At 38.0% G+C, this 26,565-nt stretch overlaps 1 pseudogene across 1 annotated transcript; it reads right to left on the bottom strand.

Annotated features, from left to right (window-relative positions):
* Positions 1 to 6,993: 6,993 nt before the first annotated feature.
* LOC306666940 (heterochromatin protein 1-binding protein 3-like) lies at positions 6,994 to 20,365 on the bottom strand (annotated as a pseudogene). Its single transcript has 2 exons — positions 20,345 to 20,365; positions 6,994 to 8,788 (listed from the first exon to the last, which is right to left on the bottom strand). The product of its transcript is annotated as a heterochromatin protein 1-binding protein 3-like (transcript).
* Between the last annotated feature and the right edge of the window lie 6,200 nt (positions 20,366 to 26,565).

Consider the following 26,565-nt stretch of genomic DNA (forward strand, 5'->3'; position numbering starts at 1 on the left):
AATTAATAAAGAAGAATTTTAACTCATGCGATTTAAGAATATATGTCCTTCCATTTATTCAGAGTATAATTTGTTTTTAGATATTTGATGACATTTTTGTTTCTTCATACAGATTTATTCTTTCTAAATAAAATGTATTCTTAAAATTGTAAGAATTTCATAATTATAAGGTACATTCTAATGACTAAAAGATCATTTCTATCATTTTAAAAAACATTTTTATGCCTATCATGTATTCAGTCATCACATTAAACTCTACAGTTTTGGTAATGTTTTGAATTCTTTTTTTTTTTTGTAAACAAATGGGATACATGTTGTTTCTGTGATTGTACGTGGCATAAAGGCATTCCCTTTGTGTAATCATAAATTTACATAAGGTAATATTGTTTGATTCATTCTATTATTTTTTCCCTTCCCCCAATGCCTCCCACCCCTCTTTTACCTCTATACAGTCCTTCCTTCCTCCATTCTTGCCCCCCTCCCTAACCCTAACTCTAATCCTAACACTAACCCCTCCCACCCCCCATTATGTGTCATCATCCACTTATTAGCGATATCATTCATCCTTTGGTTTTTTGAGATTGGCTTATCTCACTCAGCATGATATTCTCCAATTTCATCCATTTGCTTGCAAATGCCATAATTTTATCATTCTTTATGGCTGAGTAATATTCCATTGTATATATACGCCACACTATCTTTATCCATTCATCAATTGGAGGACATCTAGGTTGGTTCCACAATCTGGCTATTGTGAATTGAGCAGCTATGAACATTGATGTGGCTGTATCTCTGTAGTATGGTGATTTTAAGTCCTTTGGGTATAAGCCAAGGAGTGGTATAGCTAGGTCAAATGGTGGTTCCATTCCAAGTTTTCTAAGAAATCTCCACACTGCTTTCCAGAGTGGCTGCACAAATTTGCAGCCCCACCAGCAATGTATGAGTGCACCTTTCTCCCCACATCCTCACCAACACCTGTTGTTGCTTGTGTTCTTGATAATCGCCATTCTAAACGGGGTGAGATGGAATCTTAGAGTAGTTTTGATTTGCATTTCTCTTATTACTAGAGATGTTGAACATTTTTCCATATATTTGTTGATTGCTTGTAGATCTTCTGTGAAGTGTCTATTCCTTTCCGTAGCCCATTTTTCAATTGGATTATTTGTATTCTTGGTGTAGAGCTTTTTGAGTTCTTTATAGAGTCTGGAGATTAGTGCTCTATCTGAACTATGAGTAGCAAAGATTTACTCCCACTCTGTAGGCTCCTTCTTCGCATTGCTGATAGTTTCCTTTGCTGAGAGAAAGCTTTTTAGTTTAAATCTATCCCAGTTATTGATTATTGCTTTTATTTCTTGTGCTATGGGAGTCCTGTTGAGGAAGTCTGGTTCTAAGCCGATATGTTGAAGATCTGGACCTACATTTTCTTCTACAATCTGCAGGGTCTCTGGTCTGATTCCGAGATCCTTGATCCATTTTGACCTTAGTTTCATGCATGATGAGAGAATGGGTTTAGTTTCATTCAGTTGCATATGGATTTCCAATTCTCCCAGCACCATTTGTTGAAGAGGCTATCTTTTCTCCATTGCATATTTTCGGCACCTTTGTCTAGTTTGAGAAAATTGTATTTATTTGGGTTTGTGTCCGTGTCCTCCATTCTGTACCATTGATCTACCTGTCTATTTTGGTACTAATTCCATGCTGTTTTTGTTACTATTGCTTTGCAGTATAGTTGAAGATCTGGTATTGTGATACCCCCTGTTTCACTCTTCCTGCTAAGGATTGTTTTAGCTATTCTGGGTTTCTTATTCTTCCAGATGAATTTCATAATTACTTGCTCTATTTCTGTAAGGTACATCATTGGGATTTTAATTGGAATTGCATTGAATCTATATAGCACTTTTGGTAGTATGGCCATTTTGACAATATTAATTCTGCCTATCCATGAAAATGGGAGATCTTTCCATGTTCTAAGGTTTACTTCAATTTCTTTCTTTAGTGTTCTGTAGTTCTCATTGTAGAGGTCTTTCACCTCTTTTGTGAGATTGATTCCCAAGTATTTTATTTTTTTCGAGGCTATTGTGAATGGGGTAGTTTTCCTAATTATTCTTTCCAAAGATTCATCACTTATGTATAAAAATGCATTAGATTTATGTGCATTGATCTTATATCCCGCTACTTTACTGAATTCACTTATGAGTTCTAAAAGTTTTCTGGTGGAATTTCCTGGTTCCTCTAAGTATATAATCATATCATCAGCAAATAGGAATAGTTTGAGTTCTTCTTTTCCTATTTGTACCCCTTTAATTTCTTTGGTCTGTCTAATTGCTCTGGCTAGAGTTTCAAGGACGATATTGAATAGAAGTGGTGAAAAAGGTCATCCCTGCCTTGTTCCACTGTTTAGGGGGAATGTTTCATTTTTTCAACATTTAGAATGATATTAGCCATGGGCTTAGCGTAGATGGCCTTTACAATGTTAAGGAATGTTCCCACTATCCCTATTTTTTCTAGTGTTTTGAGCATGAAGGGGTGCTGTATTTTTTCAAATGCATTTCTGCATCTATTGAAATAATCATGTGATTCTTGACTTTAAGTCTATTGATATGGTGAATTATATTTATTGATTTCCTGATGTTGAACCAACCATGCATCCCTGGAATGAAACCCACTTGATCGTGGTGCACTATCTTTTTAATATGTTTTTGTATGTGATTTGCTAAAATTTTGTTGAGAATTTTTGCGTTGATGTTCATTAAAGATATTGGTCTGTAATTTTCTTTCCTAGATGTGTCTCTGGTTTAGGTATGAGGGTGATATTGGCTTCATAGAATGAGTTTGGGAGGGTTCCCTCCTCTTCTATTTTATGGAATACTTTGAGAAGTATTGGAATGAGCTCTGCTTTAAAGGTTTTGTAGAACTCGGCTGAGAAACCATCTGGTCCCGGACTTCTCTTTGTTGGTAGGCTTTTGATGACTTCTTCTATTTCATTACCTGAAATTGGTCTGTTTAAATTGTGTATGTCCTCCTCGTTCAGTTTAGGCAATTCATATGTCTCTAGAAACCTGTTGATGTCTTTGAAATTTTCTATTTTGTTGGAGTATAGATTTTCAAAATAGCTTCTAATTATGTTTTGTATTTCACTCGTGTCTGTTGTGATATTTCCTTGTTCATTCCAAATTTCAGTGATTTGGGCTTTCTCTCATCTTCTCTTTGTTAGTGTGGCTAAAGGTTTATCAATTTTGTTTATTTTTTCAAAGAACCAACTATTTATTTTGTCAATTTTTTGTATTGTTTCTTTTGTTTCAATTTCGTTGATTTCATCTCTGAGTTTAACTATTTCCTGTCTTCTACTACTTTTGGTGCTGGTCTGTTCTTCTTTTTCTAGGGCTTTGAGCTGTAGTGTTAGGTTGTTTATTTGTTGAGTTTTACTTCTTTTATTAAATGCGCTCCATGAAATAAATTTTCCTCTAAGTACTGCTTTCATAGTGTCCCAGAGATTTTGATATGATGTTTCTTTGTTCTCATTTACCTCTAAGAATTTTTTAATTTCCTTCTTAATATCTTCTGTTATCCATTCATCATATAATAGCATATTGTTTAATCTCCAGGTGTTGGAGTAGATTCTGTTGTTTACTCTTTCATTTATTTCTAACTTCTATCCATTATGATCTGATAGAATACAAGGTAGTGTCTCTATCTTCTTGTATTTGCTAACATTAGCTTTGTGGCATAATATATGGTCTATCTTAGAGAAGGATCCATGTGCTACTGAGAAGAAAGTTTATTCGCTCTTGGTTGGATGGTATACTCTATAAATGTCTATTAAGTCTAAATTGTTGATTGTGTTATTGAGATCTATGGTTTCTTTGTTCAATTTTTGTTTGGAAGATCTGTCCAGTGGTGAGAGAGGAGGGTTAAAATCACCTGGTATTATTGTGTTATGGTCTATTTGGTTTCTGAAATTGAGAAGGATTTGTTTGACATACATGGATGAGCCAATGTTTGGGGCATAGATGTTTATGATTGTTATATCTTCCTGATTTATGCTTCCCTTAAGCAGTATGAAATGACCTTCTTTATCCCTTCTGACTAACTTTGGCTTGAAGCCCACATTATGTGAAATGAGGATGGATACTCCAGCTTTTTTGCTGAGTCCATGTGCGTGGTATGTTTTTCCCATCCTTTCACCTTTAGTCTATGTGTATCTCTTTCTACGAGGTGAGTCTCTTTCAGGCAACATATTGTTGGATCCTTCTTTTTAATCCAATCTGCCAGTCTATGTCTTTTATTGATGAATTCAGGCCATTAACATTCATGGTTATTATTGAGATATGATTTATATTCCTGGTCATTTGGTTCATTTATTTTATATTACTTATTTATTTATTTATTTATTTGACATGAATTGGTTCCTCCTTTATTTGACAATTCCTTTAGGATAATTCCTCCCTTTGCTGACTGGTTTCTTTGTTTTTCATCTCTTCCTCGTGGAATATTTTGCTGAGAATGTTCTGTAATGCTGGCTTTCTTTTTGTAAATTCTTTTAGCTTTTGTTTATCATGGAAGGATTTTATTTCATCGTCAAATTTGAAGGTAAGTTTGCTGGGTATAAGATTCTTGGTTGGCATCCATTTTCTTTCAGGGCTTGAAAAATGTTGTTCCAGGCCCTTCTAGCTTTTAAGGTCTGGATTGAAAAATCTGCTGATATCCGTATTGGTTTCCCCCTGAATGTAATTTGGTTCTTTTCTCTCACAGCCTTTAAAATTCTGTCTTTATTTTGTATGTTAGGTATTTTCATAATAATGTGCCTTGGTGTGGGTCTGTTGTAATTTTGTGTATTTGGAGTCCTATAAGCCTCTTCAACTTGATTTTCCATTTCATTCTTCAGATTTAGGAAATTTTCTGGTATTATTTCATTGAATAGATAGTTCATTCCTTTGCTTTGTTTCTCTAAGCCTTCCTCAATCCCAATAATTCTTAAATTTGGCGTTTTCATGATATCCCATAATTCTTGTAGATTCTGTTCATGATTTCTTACCATCTTCTCTATTTGGTCAACTTTGTTTTCAAGGTTAAATATTTTTTCTTCAATGTCTGAGATTCTGTCTTCCAGGTGTTCTATCCTATTGGATATGCTTTCTCTGGAGTTCTTAATTTGGTTTATTGTTTCCTTCATTTTAAGGATTTCTGTTTGGTTTTTTTTTTTTTCAATACCTCTAACTCTTTATTGAAATGATCTTTTGCTTCCTTTATTTGCATTTTAACTGTCGATTGGTGTGATCATTCAATGCCTGCATTTGCTCTTTCATCTCATCATTCAGTGCCTTCATTTGCTCCTCCATCTCTCATTTGCTTCCCTGGTCATTTTAATTATGTACATTCTGCACTCCTTTTCTGTCATTTCTTCTGCCATGCTGTCATTGGGTTTTTTTATGTAACATCTAGATTTGTTTGGGGCATTTTCTTCCCTTGTTTTCTCATATTTTTCAGGTATCAGTGGACCACTGAGATATTGCAGATTTCCTCTATTGACTTATAATGTCCCTGAAGATTTCTAGTATATCCCTTCTTAGCCTTCAGTAGGCTGAGGTCTTGGAGGAAGTTGATAATGCGGTGCTCCACAAAGAAGCTGCCTCTCTATGGGTGATGGCCTTCAGGTGTGGTATATTCCCTCCTAGTGGAAAAGAGGTGCCTCCACTTGTTGACCAATGGTCATCCAAAGGGGAACTAGGCTGAGGGCTGAGGCAAGGCCTGTTTGGGCCTGTGTCTCTGGTTTTTCCGTCCTTGTGGGAAAACCTCACCTGGCAGGGAAGACTCACCCGGTGGGGTGGTCTCGCTGGTCAGTTCCCCTCAATCTACAACTACCGCCTGGGTTGGGCTGCCTTCCTCTGCAATGTTCCCAGGGGCCCAGACCTACCTCCAGGGCCTGGGAGCCTCACCCTTTGCAGACAAGTCTCCTTAGGCTGCCTCTCCTCAGAGAATCTGCCCGCAGTCCTGGAACCTTCGCTCCGCCCCTAAGCGTGTCTCTGTGCGGCTCTTTCAACAAGAAGCCTTCTAGGTCCTGGGACCCTGCTCTGCACCTAATTGCCTGGCTATGCAGTCCCTCCTCTGAGCAGCCACCTGGAGCCCCGTACAGTCACTCCGATTCCCAGTGACCCACCGCACACCTCTTCCTCCAGACAGTCACCCGTTGTTCTGGGGCGGTCACTAGGAGTCCAAGCAACTCACTGCGTGCCTCCTCCTCCCGCCAACCGCCCATAGCCCTGGGCAGTCACTCTGAGTCCGAGTGACCCGCCCCATTCCTTCTCTTCCTCTGGGCAGTCCCCCAGTGTTCAGGAGAGGTCACTTTGAGTCCAAACAACTCACCACTTGCCTCCTTCTCTGGCATCCACCTGGAGCTCTGATGAAGTCACTCCAAGTCCAAGCAACCCGCCGCGCTCCTCCTCCTCCTTAGGGCAGGCCCTGGTGTTCAGTAGTGGTCGCTCTGAGTCCAAACAGCTCTCCTTTCAGCTCCTCCTCTGGGCAGCCGCCTGGAGCCCCAGTGGTTGCTCCGAGTCCAAGCACTGTGCTGAGCAGCCTCCTCTACGATGCTCCCAGTTGTCCGAGTTCACTGCTCCAGCGGGGGGAAGGGTGTGTCACCAGGCAGCTCTACTTCACAAAGTTCCCTGCATTCCAGGACTACCGCCCCATCCAGGACACCTCCCAAATGGGAGAGACTCACCTGGCTGCTTTGAGTTGGTCCCAAGTCTCTCAATATCTCCTCTTTCGAATCCTGAGTCCTGGAGCAACGTGAAATGCAGCCACCCTCTAGTCCACCATCTTGAAAACCTCCATGTTTTGAATTCTTTAGATAGTTAATATTGCTTGACACATACCAAGTGATTAATAAGCAATTTTATTATCTATTGCATAGCTATAATTTTTCTATCTAGGACTGTAATATATACTAATAAAATAGATGAGTTCACACTCTTGGGCTTATTTCCAAAGCTAAGTTGTCTCTGTGTTTATAGTTAGAAAGAAAGGGTTAGTGGAGTGATTCAGATAAATAATTAATTTTTATAACTATAGATGACATCTCCAGGTAGGAGGCTTTACAATGAAGTCAGTGCTATGCTGCCTCCTTTCTCCTTCCAGCACCTGACCAGCATCCTGTTGTTGATGCTTTCTACAAATATGAAAATCTTTGCAACTGTTTAGATAAAACTGGGAGGAGGAAAAAATAACAATAGGAGTTGGGGTAGGGAAGCAAAAAGGACAAGTATAGATTATATAGTTTAGGCAAGTTCAGGATCATTGCAGAAATTAAAATGACTGAGGGAAGGGGCAGGCACCAAGAACAGCACCTAAAGCTAACAATGCCTAAATTGGTTTGTTATGTTCCTTCCCCACAATGTTCATACAGGAGGAAAAAAGTGTGATTTTATAAGCATCAAAACTAAAACAAATGCACACTGATCTTATAAAATAAGATTCTCAATTTCATCATGGTACCCTTTTTTCCTATAAAATTTACTTTTTTTTCTTTGAAAGACTTCTTCATGGTGGATTTACCCTTGCCAGGTAATTTCACTTCCTTTCTTGAATTGGCTGCAGGCTTCTTCGAGGGAGTACCATCAGGTTTCTTGATGACTGAGTGTGAGGGTCTGGCTTTCTTGGCAGGAGTTTTGGCTTTCGGGGGTGCTTTCTTGGGCAGGGGCCTAGCTTTTCCCCTCTGGGCAGCTGGAACTTTAGGCGTAGGCTTGGACCCTCTCTGCTTTATGGAAGCAGCCTTCCCTGGGGATTTGGCTGGGGTTTCTTTCTGCAAACTTCTCCTAGGAGGTGGCTCTTCATCCTGAGAGTTGTCTTCTGATGATTCATCTTCGTCTTCATCCTCATCTTTAGAATCATCTGGCTCTTTCTTTGGAAACAGAACTCCTGGCTGAGGTAATATGGAAAACAGAGTTGGAATGTGCCACTGAATCCTTTACCAAAGATCTGCTCCATCCACCCATTCTTTTCACTTTTCTGTAGTTTTCTTCACTAAATGCATCCGATAGAATTGGTCCCTGGGTCATTCTCCAGGACATACTTCTTCAGAGCAGTATTGGAACAGGTCTTCGGCTCATTCATGGCAGCAATGGCAGACAAAATTGCATATTCCATCAGGCTTCCACCAACCAGGGGTTTCTCCCCTGATTTCTTCAGCTGGAATGTCCCCGAAACACCTTTGCCAGTTATTTGTTCTAACTGTCCTCTCTCTACTGCTCTCTCCATTCTTCAACAGCTGAGGCCTGATGTCCATTCTAAGCTTAGGATAATACTGAGAAACATATTTCCTGATGAGACTGTAGGAAGCTTCTTCAGGTTCACAGAGGCGAGCAAAGGCCAGGGGGCGGACATCCTCCAGTTTTACTTGTGGTTCTGCAGAGCTCCTCTTCTTTGTGTTTCTGGATTTCTGAGGTGCTTTTCTTGATTTCTGGACCACAGCAAAACTTCAAGATGCACCTTTTCCTTTAACCTGTTTGATGATTCCTGTATTCAGTTCTCATTTCAGGACTTGTTTAAGGAGGTAGCCCCTTCTCTCCAGCTCCAGAGAAGGATATTAATGGATGATATATTTTCGAATAGCAACCACTGATGCACCACTCTTCTGGAAGCATGCCTTAATGGCTTCAATTAGGATTGCATCCATCTTGGGACGTGGGGAGGAAGTCATCGGTGTTTGCTTCTGGGCCCTGGCTAGCTGGCTGGCAGAAAGGGTAGCCCAGGAAGGTATCATTTTTTTCACTTTCTTCTCCTTTTCTTTAGACTAATCTTCCTCATCCTCATACAATTTACTCAAATAAACTAGGTTCCAGATTCATCATTTCTTTCCATAACACTTTTGATATCAAGCAAGTGGCTTCCTTTTTGAGATATTAAAAAAAGAAAAAGAAAAAAGAAAAAAAAGCAAATGAAGCCCTCTTACCTAACCCTTTTTTATTTGTATTTGTTTTAGTGTTGTGAAGTTCTGTTAAATAGCACTAGCTTTCTACTTTCTGGTTATCGTTTATCTTCCCTGTGGCACTTGACATTTTAATTGTCTTAAACTATTTGGCATATATCTTCTGGTCCCTTGAGCACTGACTAGAAGCAAAAGGTGTTTGTTTTATATTCATTCCACTTGCATTGTCTCCTGGGATCGCTTCTGCACCTTAAGTATGGCTGGGAAATGGACTTGAGAAGATTGGCTTGAAACAGATCAAAATCATGTGTGATCCCATGATACGTTCATTGGAATTTGTGTTGCATATAAGGCAATCTTTCCTGTTGTAAATCTTCCTTTTTTTCTGTACATATATTTTGAAAGATATGAATAAACATGAAATTTTAAAAGCCACAAAGAAATAGATGAACTATTGAGACTTTGCCCATGGCATTAAAACTTATAAGAAAAATACTAAACACATAAGTAATTGTGATCCAATATAATATATACATACTAGAAGGCTCTTTCCACAGGGTGATCCAAGATGGCAGACTAGAGGGTGACTGCATCTCCAGTAGCTCCAGAACCCAGGATTCAAGAAGGGGAGGCATTGAGAGACTCGGACTAAAATAGAGCCACGGGGTGAGTCTCCCTCACTGGGTGAAGCTTGGCCTGGGTGGCAGGCCCGGATACGGGCAGCTTATCAGAGTAGGGCAGGGCAGCTAGAGTCTTCCACAGGCAGCACTGCACACTCCAGCGACTCCTCCCACATGGCCATCTTCTCCAGCTTCTCAAAGCAGGCACCCCAGTGAGAGCCTTTCTGCACAGAACCAGCTCCAAGTCTCTGAGCCAGTGTGGCTAACTTCGGCCCGCAGGCAGCTTCAGGGACCAGGACAGGGCAGCCAGGGACTTCCCCAAGCAGCCCAGCTCCCTCTGGCGGGATTCGCCTTTCAAGGCTAGCTTCTCGGAGCAGACCGCACAGTGAGAGCCTTTCTACACAGAGCCAGCCACATGTCCCCGAAGCCATCAGAGAGCTCCGATCCACAAGCAGCCTCTGGGACAAGGGCAGGAAAGCAAGAGACATCTCCAGGCGGCCCTATCCCCTCCAGCCACAGACTCTTTCCACAGGGCAATCCAAGATGGTGGACTAGAGGGTGATTACATCTCCAGTCGCTCCAGAACCCAGGATTCAAGAAGGAGAGGCATTGAGAGACTCGGACTAAAATAGAACCACAGGGTGAGTCTCCCCAACCAGGTGAAGCTCGGCCTGGGCGGCAGGGCCAGATAGGAGCAGCTTATCAGAGTAGGGCAGGGCAGCTAGAGTCTTCCCCAGGCAGCCCTGTGCACTCCGGCAGAAGGGTCCTCCCACATGGCCAGCAACTCAGAGCAGGCCCCCCAGTGAGAGCCTTTCCACACAGAGCCAGCTCCAAGCCCTGGAACCAGTAGCAGGCTAGGGGCAGCTTTCTTCGGAAGCACTGCTTTATCAAGTTACTCCAAGACTTCAGGCTACTGAAGGCTGGAAGGTGATACACTGGAAATCTACAGGGACACTATAAGCCAATAGAGGAAATCTGCAATATCTCAGAGTCCCACTGACATCTGACCAATATGAGAAAATAAGGGAGGAAAATGTCCCAAACAAACCTAGATACTATATCAATAAAACCCAATGACAGCACAGCAGAAGAAATGTCAGAAAGGGAGTTCAGAATGTACATAATTAAAACAATCAGGGAAGCAAACAAGGAGATGAAAGAGCAAATGCAGGCATTGAAGGAGATGATGAAAGAGCAAATGCAGGCATTAAATGATCGCACCAATCAAAAGTTAAAAGAGCAAATGCAGGAAGCAAAAGATCATTTCAATAAAGAGTTAGAGATATTGAAAAAAAAACCAAACAGAAATCCTTGAAATGAAGGAAACAATAAACCAAGTTAAAAACTCCATAGAAAGCATAACCATAGGATAGAACACCTGGAAGACAGAATCTCAGACATTGAAGAAAAAATATTTAATCTTGGAAACAAAGTTGACCAAACAGAGAAGATGGTAAGAAATTATGAACAGAATCTACAAGAATTGTGGGATATCATGAAAAGGCCAAAATTAAGAATTACTGGGATTGAGGAAGGCTTAGAGAAACAAACCAAAAGAATGAACAATCTGTTCAATGAAATAATATCAGAAAATTTCCCAAAACTGAAGAATGAAATGGAAAACCAGGTGCAAGAGGCTTATAGGACTCCAAATATACAAAATTACAACAGACTCACACCAAGGCACATTATTATAAAAATGCCTAACATACAAAATAAAGACAAAATTTTAAAGGCTGTGAAAGAAAAGAATCAAATTACATTCAGGGGGAAACCAATAAGAATATCAGCAGATTTTTCAATTCAGACCCTAAAAGCTAGAAGGGCCTGGAACAACATTTACCAAGCCCTGAAAGAAAACGAATGCCAACCAAGAATCTTACACCCAGCAAAACTTACTTTCATATTTGATGATGAAATAAGATCCTTCCATGATAAACAAAAGCTAAAGGAATTTACAAAAAGAAAGCTGGCAATACAGAACATTCTCAGCAAGCTATTCCATGAGGAAGAGGTGAAAAACAACAATGCAAATCAGCAACAGGAGGAACTAGCCTAAAGGAATAGCCAAATAAAGGAGAAACCAAATCATATCAAAAAACAAAAATGAGTCAAATGACTGGGAATACAAATCATATCACAATAATAACCATGAATGTTAATGGCCTGAACTCATCAATCAAAAGACATAGACTGGCAGAATAGATTAAAAAGAAAAATCCAACAATATGCTGCCTGCAAGAGACTCATCTCATAGAAAGAGATACCCATAGACTAAAGGTGAAAGGATGGGAAAAAACATATCATGCACATGGACACAGCAAAAAAAGCTTGCGTATCCATTGTCATTTCAGATAATGGGGACTTCAAGCCAAAACTAGTCAGAAGGGATAAAGAAGGACATTACGTACTGCTTAAGGGAAGCATAAGTCAGCAAGACATAACAATCATAAATATCTATGCCCCGAACATTGGCTCATCCATGTACGTCAAACAAATCCTTCTCAAATCCAGAAATCAAATACACCACAACACAATAATACTAGGCGATTTTAACACACCTCTCCCACCAATGGATAGATCTTCTGAAAAAACTTGAATAAAGAAACGATAGATCTCATAACACAATCAACAATTGACTTAACTGACATATATAGAATATACCATCCAACAAAGAACAAATACAATTTTCTCAGCAGCACATGGATCCTTCTCTAAAATACACCAGGTTTTATGCCACAAAGCTACTGATAGCAAATACAAGAAGACAGAGATACTCCCTTGTACTCTATCAGATCATACTGAATTGACATTAGAAATAAATTGACAGAATAAAAAACAGAAACTTCTCCAATACCTGGAGATTAAATTACACACTATTATATGATGAATGGATAGCAGAAGACATCAGGAGGGAAATTAAAAAATTCTTAGAAGTAAACGAGAACAAAGACACATCATATCAAAATCTCTGGGACACTATGAAAGCAGTACTTATAAGAAGATTTATTTCATGGGGCGCATTCAACAAAAGAAGTAGAAATCAACAAATAAATGACTTAACACTACAGCTCAAAGCCCTAGAAAAAGAAGAGCAGACCAACACCAAAAGAAGTAGAAGACAGGAAATAGTTAAAATCAGAGCCGAAATCAACGAAATTGAAACAAAAGAAACAATTGAAAAATTAACAAAATAAAGAGTTGGTTCTTTGAAAAAATGAACAAAATTGATAAACCCTTAGCCACACTAACAAAGAGAAAGAGGGAGAAAATTCAAATTACTAAAATTCGGAATGAACAAGGAAATATCACAACAGACACGAGTGAAATACAAAACATAACTAGAAGCTATTTTGAAAATCTATACTCCAACAAAACAGAAAACCTTGAAGACATCAACAAGTTTCTAGAGACATATGAATTACCTAAACTGAACAAGGAGGACATACACAACTTAAATAAATCAATTTCAAGCAAAGAAATAGAAGAGGTCATCAAAAGCCTACCAATAAAGAAAAGTTGGGGACCAGATGGGTTCTCAGCAGAGTTCTACAAAACCTTTAAAGAAGAGCTCATTCCAATACTTCTCAAAGTATTCCACAAAATAGAAGAGGAGGGAACCCTCCCAAACTCATTCTATGAAGCCAATATCACACTGATACCTAAACCAGACAGAGACACATTGAGGAAAGAAAATTTCAGACCAATATCCTTAATGAACATCGACGCAAAAATTCTCAACAAAATTTTAGCAAATCACATTCAAAAACATATTAAAAAGATAGTGCACCATGATCAAGTGGGTTTCATCCCAGGGATGCAAGTTTGGTTCAACATCAGGAAATCAATAAATGTAATTCACCACATCAATAGACTTAAAGTCAAGAATCACATGATTATTTCAATCAATGCAGAAAAAGCATTTGAAAAAATACAGCACCCCTTCATGCTCAAAACACTAGAAAAAATAGGGATAGTGGGAAAATTCCTTAACCTTGTAAAGGCCATTTATGCTAAGCCCATGACCAATATCATTCTAAATGGTGAAAAACTGAAAGCATTCCCCCTAAACACTGGAACAAGGCAGGGATGCCCTCTTTCACCACTTCTATTCAACATTGTCCTTAAGACTCTAGCCAGAGCAATTAGACAAACCAAAGAAATTAAAGGGATATGAATTGGAAAAGAAGAACTCAAACTATCCCTGTTCGCTGATGACATGATTATATATTTAGAGGAACCTGGAAATTCCACCAGAAAACTCTTAGAACTCATAAGTGAATTCAGTAAAGTAGCAGATTACAAGATCAATGCTCATAAATCCAATGCATTTTTGTACATAAGTGATGAATCTTCAGAAAGAGAAATTAGGAAAACTACCCCATTCACATTAGCATCAAAAAAAATAAAGTACTTGGGAATCAATCTCACAAAAGAGGTGAAAGACCTCTACAATGAGAACTACAGAACACTAAAGAAAGAAATTGAAGAAAACCTTAGAAGATGGAAAGATCTCCCGTGTTCATGGATAGGCAGAATTAATATTGTCAAAATGGCCATACTACCTAGAGTGCTATTCAGAATCAATGCAATTCCAATTAAAATCCCAATGATGTACCTTACAGGAATAGAGCAAGCAATTATGAAATTCATCTGGAAGAATAAAAACCCAGAATAGCTAAAGCAATCCTCAGTAGAAAGAGCAAAGCAGGGGGTATCGCAATACCAGATCTTCAACTCTATTACAAAGCAATAGTAACAAAAACAGCATGGTATTGGCACCAAAATAGAAAGGTAGATCAATGGTACAGAATAGAGGACATGGACACAAACCCAAATAAATACAGTTTTCTCATTCTAGACAAAGGTGCCAAAAATATGCAATAGAGAAAAGATAGCCTCTTCAACAAATGGTGCTGGGATAACTGGAAATCCACATGCAACAGAATGAAATTAAACCCCTATCTCTCACCCTGCACAAAACTCAACTCACAATGGATCAAGAACCTCGGAATCAGACCAGAGACCCTGCATCTTATAGAAGAAAAAGTAGGTCCAAACCTTCAACTTGTTGGCTTAGGATCAGACTTCCTTAACAGGACTCCCATAGCCCAAGAAATAAAAGCAAGAATCAACCACTGGGATAGATTCAAACTAAAAAACTTTCTCTCAGCAAAGGAAACTATCAGTAATGTGAAGAGAGAGCCTACAGAGTGGGAGAATATCTTTGCCACTCATACTTCAGATAGAGCACTAATTTCCAGAATGTATAAAGAACTCAAAAAACTCTACACCAAGAGTACAAATAATCCAATCAACAAATGGGCTAAGGAAATGAACAGACACTTCACAGAAGAAGATCTACAAGCAATCAACAAACATATGGAAAAATGTTTAACATCTCTAGTAATAAGAGAAATGCAAATCAAAACTACACTAAGATTTCATCTCACCCCAATTAGAATGGCGATTATCAAGAACACAAGCAACAATAGGTGTTGGCGAGGATGTGGGAAAAAATGTACACTCATACATTGCTTTTGGGGTTGCAAATTAGTGTAGCCACTCTGGAAAGCAGTATAGAGATTCCTCAGAAAGCTTGGACCACTCCTTGGCCTATACCCAAAGGACTTAAAATCAGCATACTATAGAGATACAGCCACATCAATGTTCATAGCTGCTCAATTCACCATAGCCAGATTGTGGAACCAACCTAGATGCCCTTCAGTTGATGAATGAATATAGAAACTGTGGCATATATATGCAATGGAATATTACTCTGCCATGAAGAATGATAGAATTATGGCATTTGCAGGCAAATGGATGAAATTGGAGAATATCATGCTAAGTGAGATAAGCCAATCTCAAAAATCTAAAGTAGGAATGATCTCGCTGATAAGCGGACGAGGACATATGGGGGATAGGAGGGGTTCATGTTAGTGTTAGGGTTAGGGTTAGGGTTAGGGATAAGAAGGGTGGTAAGAATGGAGGAAGGAAGGACTGTATAGAGGGAAAAGAGGGGTTGGGGGTTGGGGGGAAGGGAAACAAAATAGCAGAATGAATCAAACAACATTACCCTATGTAAATTTATGATTACACAAATGGTATGCCTTGACTCCATGTACAAATAGAGAAACAACATGTATCCCATTTGTTTAAATTAAAAAAAATAAAAAATAAAAAAAAATACCGTACTAGAAGTGCACAGTAATTATAGTGGTGATCCAAGAACAGGGGTGTTTTGATATCTGTAATAGATTTTAAAATGCAAAAACATGGTTTTAAAACCACACTTTAGGGATAGTCACTTTAGTTAATCAGACACTCTCAATTCAGGGTATATAGCCAGTGTTTACTGAAAGCAATCTACAATGGAAACTACTATCAATAGATCAATTACCAATGCCAAGAGATATTGTTAATAAAAGTAGTGAATTCAAAGATAGATTTTTTTCAGCAAATTAAAGGCAGGTTAATCATTCTAAAAATGGAATCTTAATGTTGAAATTAATGGCATTAAAGATATTCTGAAAATTATAAAGACAATTCTCACCTGAGAGTTAAACAGGAGAAGGTGTGTTTTCAGAACACTTTCTCATCAAAATGTAGCAGGGTTTTTTTTCTAAATGTAACAATTTTATGTCTTGTTTCTTCAAGACCCAACCAGTTAATAGCTAAGTTCCTAGTAAATTGTCAGGACATCACTTGTGGTACATAATGGGTTTAATGCATTTTCCTAAGAGAAAAAAATAATTTAACAAGAATCTCCTGTGTATTCCTTTTCATTTTAATGAAATCACTAGTTTCCATGGTAGAATTTCAAGCATAATCCTAAGCTAGTAGTGGTAATAACCTGGGTATGTTGAGCTCAGATCACAGCATCCACTGAAAATGCCCAAGCAATTAGCAACATCTCTTCTCAATGTCCGTATGTTGAAACCTTCAGTATTAATAGGGGTATTGTATAATATAAAACAAATTCATTTTTCTAAATACTAGAAAAATGGAATTCTGTTCAAGTTTTTCTCCAGTTATTAATATGAGTCACTTAATTTTTCAGCACCATAGTTACATTATTTATTTTATTCATTTTGCTTTCAGTGCTTTTTTTATTTTGCGTAGATGGTAATGTCAACAACTGAATCTTAAGAAATGTATTATTTCCTTTTTTGTTTGTTTGTTTTTTTAAGGAAAATATTGAAAAGACAAGAAGTTAAAAATGTTACTAAACACTTGTTACATGTCAAGCCCTCAGTTAGTCTTCACACATATTAATTACTTTTTGTTTTCATATTGTATATTTGAAATTTTTAGGAAGTTTGGAATCACATCTAAATAAATATTACAAAAATAAAAAAATTAAATGTAGGGATCAGATCATTTATAATCTTCTTAGAAAGATAATAAATTAATGCTACTTCCTTCACATATGCTTCTTTTCCCCCAATTAGAGCCTTATAGTTATATATAGTAATTAGGTTCATCCTGACAAAATCATACATGCATGGAATTCAGTTTCAGTAATGACTCCCCCTTTCCTCCCCATTTTCCCTCCTGTCCTCCCTCTCCTCCCTGGGTCTCCTTTCTTTACTCTGCTAGACTTCCTTTTGCTCATCTGTTTACATTTGATTGGTTATTTTTACTCGTATATAAAGGTGAAATTCTCTGTAGTATATTTATATATGCATATAACATGATGTTCTAAGAATTCATTCCTCATTGCCTCCCCTTTCTCATCCCTTCACTCTGCCTCTCGATCCCCTTCTACATTGCTGATCTTTTCTATATCTTCATGATGTCCTATCCTTTCCTCCTCCTCCCGTTTATGTTACTCTAGAATCTGCATGTGACAGAAAGCATTCCACCTTTGAGTTTCTGCATCTGGTTTATTTCACTTAGCATGATGTTCTCCATTTCCATCCGTTTACCAGGAAATATGATAATTTCATTATTCTTTTTGGCTAAGTAGAACTCCATTGTGTATGTATACCTTAATTTCTTAGTCCATTCATCTATTAACAGGCATCTGGGTTGATTCCATAATTTAGTCATTGTGAATTGTGCTCACTACTTGTTTTAAAGATGTGAAATTAAAAGTGAATGGTAAAGGTTCAATTCCCCAGTACCCCACCCCCAATAAAAGGGGAACCGAAAGTGTTTGCTTGTCCAAGATTGATCCCTTATAGACTGACCTCCCAGAAATGGGACTGACCTTCTTAAAATCTCCAGTCCAGGAATTAAGTCAATGGATTATGTTCTCCAAACTTGGAAAACAGCCCATTCATTTATCAAAGGAAGACCTAATATTTACCCACACTGGGGTACCTAATACTGATCTTTATTTGCAAAGTCATATGATTCTAACCCTAAGACTTGGATCTCAGGACTCTGCTCATCAGTGGAGGTATCATTGGTCCCCAAGCCCAAGCAGTCCAGAAAGCAGAAATAGCAAGATGGAACTGAAGGCAGATTCCTTTCACTTCTGGGTCCTAGCCCCTAAGTACGTAAGAGGAGAAACTTAATAGCTCCAAGACCTGAAGAGCGTCTAAGGAGTCTGATGTCTGAACCTACTGTATCTCTTTGCACTGACCCAGTAAATAAGATTTTGTTTGCTGTTAACATAGACACAGGAATCAAACTCAATCCTATGACTGAACAAACAAAACCATTATGAATAACGCGAGCCAGTCTTCTCACTGTGATAGAAAGGGGGAATGCATGATTAAGTCTCATGGTGGTGTTTTGGAATTGGAGATATTGGTTTGTAATAGAGGTAGATATAACTGGTAAGGAAAAAGCAGTGAACAAAGCAGAAGTACTCCCTGTGTCTATATGTTAAACTAGAAGACAGGAACACAGAGAGTGCTAGTCACTAGGAACACAAATAATCTCTTGGAATGCTAAAAAATATTCAAAAAATAATATAAAATGTTCTCTACAAAGGGAGAAATGCAAATTTACCTCTTTATCTTTTGAGAAATTAAGTTTTATTTGTACTGTTTTCCCAAAACTATATAAAGAGATAGGTGCTGTCCAAAATCCTTCATTTGGAATGTTTCTGTAATTAATGATTATTTTATTTCAACTATATATGTTCTTTTTGAAGACAATAAATTTCTTTGAACAAAGATGAATTATTTAGATAAAATTACTTAAATTTCCTTTAAAAACAAAACTACATTTTCCATAATTGGATTGTTTTTACAGAAACCCCATTTCCCATAGATTTACATTAAAAGATTAACAACTCCCTTCTCATCATGCATAACCAACAGCAGAGAAAGGCTCTTCAGGAGAGGCTGGAAGAGGTCTCAAACTCTTTCACACAGTACACATGATGATTTAAACCCAAGATACGGCATAATATTTCTTTTTTATTGGTTCTTTTTAGTTATACATGACAGTAGAATCCATTTTGATATAATTATACAGGCATGGGATATCTCTTATTCTAGTTTGGACCCCATTTGTATAGATGTATATGATGGTGGAATTCACTCTAATTTTTTTATAACTGTACATAGGAAAATTGTGTCTGTTTCATTCCACTGTTTTCTTTTTCCTCTCTACTTTCCCTTCCCTTCATTCCCCATTGTCTAATGTACTGAATTTCTATTCTTCCCTTCAACCTCTGCTTATTGTGGGTTAACTTCCACATGTAAAGGAAAACATTCGACCTTTGGTTTTTTGGAATGGGCTTATTTCACTTAGCAAATGAGTCTCCACATTTGTCCATTTACCAGCAAAAGTTATATAGTCATTCTTATGGGTAAGTAATAATTCACTGGGTGTATATACTACATTTTCTTTATGGATTCATCTATCGAAGGGCACCTAGGCTGTTCTCAGAGTTTGGCTATTGTGATTTGTGTTGCTATAAACATTGGTAGGACTGCTGTCACTGTAGTATGCTGATTTTAAATCCTTTGCATATATACTGAGGAGTGGCATAACTGGGTCAAATGGTGGTTCCATTCCTAGTGTTTTGAGGAATTTCTGCATTTCTTTTTTTATTTTTTTTTTATTTTTACAGAGTGGTTGCACTAATTTGTAGTCCATCCATGATGTATGAGTGTACCTTTCCCCCACATCCTCACCAACATTTATCATTATTTGTCTTCTTGATAATTGCCATTCTGACTGGAATGAAATGAAATCTCAGTGTAGTTTGAATTTGCATTTCTCGAATTGCTAGAGATGTTGACCATTTTTCCATATATTTGTTGACCATTTTTATTTCTTCTTCAGTGAAGTATCTGTTCAGTTACTTTGCCCATTTATTGATTGAGTTATTTGTCTTTTTGGTGTTAAGTTCTTTTGGTTCTTTATATATCCTGGAAATTATTGCTCTATCTGAGATGAAGGGGGCAAAGATTTTCTTCCATTCTATAGGCTCTCTCTTCATGCTCTTGATTGTTTCCTTTGCTCTGAAGAAGGTTTTTAGTTTGATGCCATCCCATTTATTGATTCTTGATTCTATTTCTTGCATTTAGGAGTTTTGTTGAGGAAATTGTCCCTAAGCTGATATGTTGTAATGTTGGGCCTTATTTTTCTTTTTATATGTGCAGGGTTTCTGTTCTAATACCTAGATCTTTGATTCACTTTGAGCTGAGTTTTTTGCAGGGTGAGAGATATTCAATTTCATTCTACCACATATTGATTTCCAGTTTTGCCTGCACCATTTGTTGAAGAGGCTATCTTTTCTCCAATGCATGTTTTTGGTGGCTTTGCCTAGTATGAGGCAACTGTATTTGTGTGGGTTTGTCTCTGTGTCTTCTATCTACTTCTTTGATCTTCTTACCTGTTTTGGTGTCAATGCCATGCAGATTTTGTTACCATAGCTCTATAGAATATTTTAAGGTCTGGTATGGTAATGCCTCCTGTTTCACTTTTCTTTTTTTTTCTTTTCTTATTTTTTATTGTAAACAAATGGGATACATGTTGTTTCTCTGTTTGTATATGGCGTAAAGGCATACCATTTAAGTAAACATAAATTTACATAGGGTAATGTTGTTTGATTCATTCTGGTATTTTCCCCATCCCCCCACACTTCCCGCCCCCTTTTTCCCTCTATACAGTCCATCCTTCCTCCATTCTTGCCGCCCTCCGTATCCTTAACTCTAACCCTAACACTAACCCCTCCCTCCCCACATTATGTGTCATCATCATCCACTTATTAGTGATATCATCTGTCCTTTGGTTTTTTGAGATTGACTTCTCTCACTTAGCATGATATTCTCCAATTTCATCCATTTGCCTGCAAATGCCATAATTTTATCATTCTTTATGGCTGAATAATATTCCATTGTATATATATATACCACAGTTTCTTCATCCATATCAGTTGAAGGACATCTAGGTTGGTTCCACAATCTGGCTATTGTGAATTGAGCAGCTATGAACATTGATGTGGCTGTATCTCTGTAGTATGTTGATTTTAAGTCCTTTGGGTATAGGCCAAGGAGTGGGATAGCTGGGTCAAATGGTGGTTCCATTCCAAGTTTTCTAAGAAATCTCCACACTGCTTTCCAGAGTGGCTGCACTAATTTGAAGCCCCACCAGCAATGTATGAGTGTACCTTTCTCCCCACATCCTCGCCAGCACCTGTTGTTGCTTGTGTTCTTGATAATCGCCATTTTAAACGGGGTGAGATGGAATCTTAGGGTAGTTTTGATTTGCATTTCTCTTATTACTAAAGATGTTGAGCATTTTTCCATATGTTTGTTGATTGCTTGTAGATCTTCTTCTGTGAAGTGACTATTCATTTCCATAGCCGATTTGTCAATTGGATTATTTGTATTCTTGGTGTAGAGCTTTTTGAGTTCTTTATAGAGTCTGGAGATTAGTGCTCTATCTGAAGTATGATTGACAAAGATTTACTCCCACTCTGTAGGCTCTTTCATCGCATTGCTGATAGTTTCCTTTGCTGAGAGAAAGCGTTTTAGTTTGAATCTGTCCCAGTTATTGATTCTTGCTTTTATTTCTTGTGCTATGGGAGTCCTGTTGAGGAAGTCTGGTCCTAAGCCAACATGTTGAAGATCTGGACCTACTTTTTCTTCTATAATCTGCAGGGTCTCTGGTCTGATTCCGAGGTCCTTAATCCATTTTGACTTTAGTTTCGTGCATGGTGAGAGATATGGGTTTAGTTTCATTCTGTTGCATATGGATTTCCAATTCTCCCAGCACCATTTGTTGAAGAGGCTATCTTTTCTCCATTGCATATTTTTGGCCCCTTTGTCTAGTATGAGAAAATTGTATTTATTTGGGTTTGTGTCCATGTCTTCTATTGTGTACCATTGATCTACCTTTCTATTTTGGTACCAATACCATGCCGTTTTTGTTACTATTGCTTTGTAGTAGAGTTAAAGATCTGGTATTGTGATACCCCCTGCTTCACTCTTCCTGCTAAGGATTGCTTTAGCTATTATGGGTTTTTATTCTTCCAGATGAATTTCATAATTGCTTGCTCTATTTCTGTAAGGTATGTCATTGGGATTTTAATTGGAATTGCATTGAATCTGTATAGCACTTTAGGTAGTATGGCCATTTTGACACTATTAATTCTTCCTATCCAAGAACATGGGAGCTCTTTCCATCTTCTAAGGTTTTCTTCAATTTCTTTCTTTAGTGTTCTGTAGTTCTCATTGTAGAGGTCTTTCACCTCTTTTGTGAGATTGATTCCCAAGTATTTTATTTTTTTCGAGGCTATTGTGAATGGGGTAGTTTTCCTAATTATTCTTTCCAAAGATTCATCACTTATGTATAAAATGCATTAGATTTATGTGCACTGATCTTATATCCCGCTACTTTACTGAATTCACTTATGAGTTCTAAAAGTTTTCTGGTGGAATTTCCTGGTTCCTCTAAGTATATAATCATATCATCAGCAAATAGGGATAGTTTGAGTTCTTCTTTTCCTATTCGTATCCCTTTAATTTCTTTGGTCTGTCTAATTGCTCTGGCTAGAGTTTCAAGGACGATATTGAATAGAAGTGGTGAAAGAGGGCAACCCTGCCTTGTTCCAGATTTTAGGGGGAATGCTTTCAGTTTTTCACCATTTAGAATGATATTAGCCATGGGCTTAGCATAGATGGCCTTTACAATGTTAAGGAATGTTCCCACTATCCCTATTTTTTCTAGTGTTTTGAGCATGAAGGGGTGCTGTATTTTATCAAATGCTTTTTCTGCATTGATTGAAATAATCATGTGATTCTTGACTTTAAGTCTATTGATATGGTGAATTACATTTATTGATTTCCTGATGTTGAACCAAAATTGCATCCCTGGGATGAAACCCACTTGATCATGGTGCACTATCTTTTTAATATGTTTTTGTATGCGATTTGCTACAATTTTGTTGAGAATTTTTGCATTGATGTTCATTAAGGATATTGGTCTGAAATTTTCTATCCTCGATGTGTCTCTGTCTGGTTTAGGTATCAGTGTGATATTGGCTTCATAGAATGAGTTTGGGAGGGTTCCCTCCTCTTCTATTTTATGGAATACTTTGAGAAGTATTGGAATGAGCTCTTCTTTAAAGGTTTTGTAGAACTCGGCTAAGAACCCATCTGGTCCCGGACTTTTCTTTGTTGGTAGGCTTTTGATGACTTCTTCTATTTCATTACTTGAAATTGGTCTATTTAAATTGTGTATGTCCTCCTCGTTCAGTTTAGGCAATTCATATGTCTCTAGAAACCTGTTGATATCTTCGAAATTTTCTATTTTGTTGGAGTATAGATTTTCAAAATAGCTTCTAATTATGTTTTGTATTTCAATCCTGTCTATTGTGATATTTCCTTGTTCATTCCGAATTTTAGTGATTTGGGTTTTCTCTTGTCTTCTCTTTGTTAGTGTGGCTAAAGGTTTATCAATTTTGTTTATTTTTTCGAAGAACCAACTATTTATTTTGTCAATTTTTTTGTATTGTTTCTTTTGTTTCAATTTCATTGATTTCAGCTGTGAGTTTAACTATTTCCTGTCTTCTACTACTTTTGGTGCTGGTCTGTTCTTCTTTTTCCAGGGCTTTGAGCTGTAGTGTTAGGTCATTTATTTGTTGAGTTTTACTTCTTTTATTAGATGCGCTCCATGAAATAAATTTTCTTCTAAGTACTGCTTACATAGTGTCCCAGAGATTTTGATATGATGTGTCTTTGTTCTCATTTACCTCTAAGAATTTTTTAATTTCCTTCCTAATATCTTCTGTTATCCATTCATCATATAATATCATATTGTTTAATCTGCAGGTGTTGGAGTATTTTCTGTTTTTGACTTTTTCACTTATTTCTAACTTCAATCCATTATGATCTCATAGAATACAAGGTAGTGTCTCTATCTCCTTGTATTTGCCTACATTAGCTTTGTGGCATAATATATGGTCTATCTTAGAGAAGGATCCATGTGCTGCTGAGAAGAAAATATATTCGCTCTTGGTTGGATGATATATTCTATGAATGTCCGCTAAGTATAAATTATTGATTGTGTTATTGAGATCTATGGTTTCTTTATTCAATTTTTGTTTGGAAGATCTGTCCAGTAGTGAGAGAGGCATGTTAAAATCACCTAGTATTTTTGTGTTATGGTCTATTTGGTTTCTGAAATTGAGAAGTATTGTTTGACATACATGCATGAGCCAATGTTTGGGGCATAGATGTTTATGATTGTTATGTCTTGCTGATTTATGTTTCCCTTAAGCAGTATGATATGTCCATCTTCATCCCTTCTGACTAACTTTGGCTTGAAGTCCACATTATCTGAAATGAGGATGGATACTCCAGCTTTTTTGCTGAGTCCATGTGCATGGTATGTTTTTCCCCATCCTTTCACCTTTAGTCTATGGGTATCTTTTTCTATGAGATGAGTCTCTTGTAGGCAACATATTGTTGGATCTTTCTTTTTAATCCAATCTGCCCGTCTATGTCTTTTGATTGATGAGTTCAGGCCATTAACATTCAGGGTTATTATTGAGATATGATTTGTATTCCCGGTCATTTGGTTCATTTTTTTATTTTATTTATTTATTTATTTATTTATTTATTTGACATGACTTGGTTCCTCCTTTATTTGACAATTCCTTTAGGATAATTCCTCCCTTTGCTGATTTGCATCGTTGTTTTTCAACTCTTCTTCATGGAATATTTTGCTGAGAATGCTCTGTAATGCTGGCTTTCTTTTTGTAAATTCTTTTAGCTTTTGTTTATCATGGAAGGATTTTATTTCATCCTCAAATTTGAAGGTAAGTTTGGCTGGGTATAAGATTCTTGGTTGGCATCCATTTTCTTTCAGGGCTTGAAAAATGTTGTTCCAGGCCCTTGTAGCTTTAAGGGTCTGGATTGAAAAATCTGCTGATATCCGTATTGGTTTCCCCCTGAATGTAATTTGGTTCTCTTCTCTCACAGCCTTTAAAATTCTGTCTTTATTTTGTATGTTAAGTATTTTCATAATAATGTGCCTTGGTGTGGGTCTGCTGTAATTTTGTGTATTTGGAGTCCTATAAGCCTCTTGTACTTCGTTTTCCATTTCATTCTTCAGATTTAGGAAATTTTCTGATACTATTTCATTGAATAGATAGTTCATTCCTTTGCTTTGTTTCTCTAAGCCTTCCTCAATCCCAATAATTCTTAAATTTGGCCTTTTCATGATATCCCATAATTCTTGTAGATTCTGTTCATAATTTCTTACCATCTTCTCTGTTTGTTCAACTTTGTTTTCAAAGTTAAATATTTTTTCTTCAATGTCTGAGGTTCTGTCTTCCAGGTGTTCTATCATATTGGATATGCTTTCTATGGAGTTCTTAATTTGGTTTATTGTTTCATTCATGCCAAGGATTTCTGTTTGTTTTTTTTTTCCAATATCTCTAACTCTTTATTGAAATGATCTTTTGCTTCCTGTATTTGCTCTTTTAACTGTTGATTGGTGCGATCATTCAATGCCTCCATTTGTTCTTTCATCTCATCATTCAGTGCCTACATTTGCTCTTTCATCTCATCATTTGCTTCCCTGATTATTTTAATTATGTACATTCTGCACTCCTTTTCTGTCATATCTTCCATGCTGTCATTGGGTTTCATTGATGTAACATCTAGATTTGTTTGGGGCATTTTCTTCCCTTGTTTTCTCATATTGTTCAAGTATCAGTGGATCGCTGAGATATTGCAGATTTCCTCTATTGACTTATAATGTCCTTGAAGATTTCTAGTATATCCCCTCTTAGCCTTCAGTAGGCTGAAGTCTTGGAGGAAGTTGATAGTGCAGTGCTCCACAAGGAAGCTGCCTCTCTAGGGGTGGTGGCCTTCAGGTGGGGTATATTCCCTGCTAGTGGGCAGAGGTGCCTCCACTTGTTGACCACGGTCATCCAAAGGGGAACTAGGCTGCGGGCTGAGGCAAGGCCTGTTTGGGCCTGTGTCTCTGGTTTCACTGTTCTTGTGGGAAAACCTCACCCGGCAGGGAAGACTCACCCAGTGGGGTGGTCTCGCTGGTCAGTTCCTGTCCTAGAGGTTCCCTTTAATCTACAGCTACTGCCTGGGCTGGGCTGCCTTCCTCTGCAAGGTTTCCAGGGTCCCAGACCTACCTCCCGGGCCTGGGAGCCTCACCCTTTGCAGATGAGTCTCCTTAGGCTGCCTCTCCTCAGAGAATCTGCCCGCAGTCCTGGAACCTTCACTCTGCCCCTAAGCATGTCTCTGTGCAACTCTTCCAACAAGAAGCCTCCTAGGTCCTGGGACCCTGCTCTGCACCTAATTGCCTGGCTATGTGGCCCCTCCTCTGAGCAGCCACCTGGAGCCCCGTACTGTCCCTCTGAGACCCAGCAACCCGCCACACGCCTCTTCCTCCAGACAGCTGCCCAGTGTTCCAGTGTGGTCACTAGGAGTCCAAGCAACTTACTGCACGCCTCCTCCTCCCGCCAACCGCCATAGCCCTGGGCAGTCACTCCTAGTCCAAGTGACTCACCCCATTCCTCCTTCTCCTCCGGGCAGCCCCCCAGGTATTCAGGAGTGGTCGCTCTGAGTTGCTGTGAGTCCAAGCGAC

The sequence above is a fragment of the Sciurus vulgaris genome (genome assembly GCF_902686455.1).
Source record: "Sciurus vulgaris genome assembly, chromosome: 7".
In the NCBI taxonomy this organism is placed as follows: Eukaryota; Metazoa; Chordata; class Mammalia; order Rodentia; family Sciuridae; genus Sciurus; species Sciurus vulgaris.